Raw genomic sequence first — 1653 nt, forward strand, 5'->3', positions numbered from 1 at the left:
AACAAAAACCCCAGCCACAGAAATGCTGACGCGTGGATGCCTATTGGTCCCGGTTGGTGCCACCAACCGGGACCAAAGGGTCTCCTGACTGGGCTCTGCGCACTGCCCACATGGAGGGCCTTTAGTCCCGATTCTGGATTGAACCGGGACTAAAGGGGGGAGGTATTAGTACCGACACTTTAGTCCCGGTTCCGGAACCGGGACTAAAGGCCCTTACGAACCGGGACTATAGGCCCGTTTTCTACCAGTGAGTGGATATTGAATACGAATGCTGCACCCTTCGCCTCCTTCTCTTGCGCCTATAAAAGGGAGGTCGCTCCTCTCAGAGAGACGCACCAGAACTTCTCCTTCCTCTCGCCACCGGTTTCAATCTCTGAGCTGCTGCTGTCTTCCTCATCCCGGCTTGCGGCGTGCACCGCAGGTCGGGACAGTACGCCTCCGGAACCGCACCTCTTTGAGTCCTGTACGGGAGAAGGGTGATAAGGTTTTTGGGGAGCGTTCTGCGCGACTACTGACTGACTCCTTCGTCACGGACGCCCCGGACTCCAACGACTTCTTCCCCGACGTCGACAACCTCCTCGACAACATGGCTGGCGAGGACACCGACCCCAAGTCCAGTGCTACTGCTGTTGTTGTCCCGTATGTGTTCTTCTTTCTGTTAGATATCCTGCCACAGTTTCTTGTACTAGTACTTGCCCTAAATATGTTAGGTTCTACCTCATATATGCAACTAGTTCTACTGTCTGCTATAGATATGATAAGCTACAGTTCATATATGCAGAAGCTATTTTCCTTCTCTCTGTCAGAACGCATGACTTGTTTTATCTCTACTATATTAGTCATGATTTATCTAGTATTTCTGTTAATAAAATCATCCGATAAATTGCTCATATTTCCAACAATGGATGTGTCATGCGGCGTTCCTGTTACCAAGTGTGTATGTGTTTTGAAGAATTATGTAGTGTATGTTGTTGTGCCTGGTTTGGTTCTGAAGAAAAGGGTATGTACCAAGATTGGAATGTTCTAACCCTTTCTATCATGCATCCTCTTGTCCCCTCGAACTAATTATGTCTTTTGCGGAAGAAAAACACACAAATCTTTCCATGCGAAAGAAGCAGCAGCAGCAGCAGCGGTGTGTGCTATATGAATACTATTGCTTATCTGATGATTTAACTAGAGTGGGGTGCTTAACTAAAAGAAGGGAAGATTTGCGAGAAAAGAAAGGTACATATGGATGATATTTGTCCATCCATCCATCAATTGTTCCCTGTTGTTGTCAGAGAGTGCTTGATTAAACAATCTGGGCGAGGCGAATCAATCATGTGAGCTGTGGAATTAACAATTGGAGCAGCTAGGTTTGTGTTTCATACTTTCATGCCAGTCTGGTGGCTTCAGCTTTGGCTCTGAAGACCTGAGTCATGCCTAATGGGAGTGCAGGTGTTCTTGCCAGCTTCAATTTGCAAGGAATTCGTGCAGACCCGACCTGCTACAGAGCAGAAAATTGAAATTCAACGCTAGGAACAGCAAGTGGAATAATTTTGTTCCAGAAAGAATAGTTACAGGAAATATAGGAGCAAAAGAAAAAATTCAATCATGTGAGCTGTGGAATTAACAATTGGAGCAGCTGTTGCTGCTTGGTTTGTGTTTCATACT

Source organism: Triticum dicoccoides, chromosome 3A (assembly GCF_002162155.2).
Source record: "Triticum dicoccoides isolate Atlit2015 ecotype Zavitan chromosome 3A, WEW_v2.0, whole genome shotgun sequence".
Taxonomy (NCBI): Eukaryota; Viridiplantae; Streptophyta; class Magnoliopsida; order Poales; family Poaceae; genus Triticum; species Triticum dicoccoides.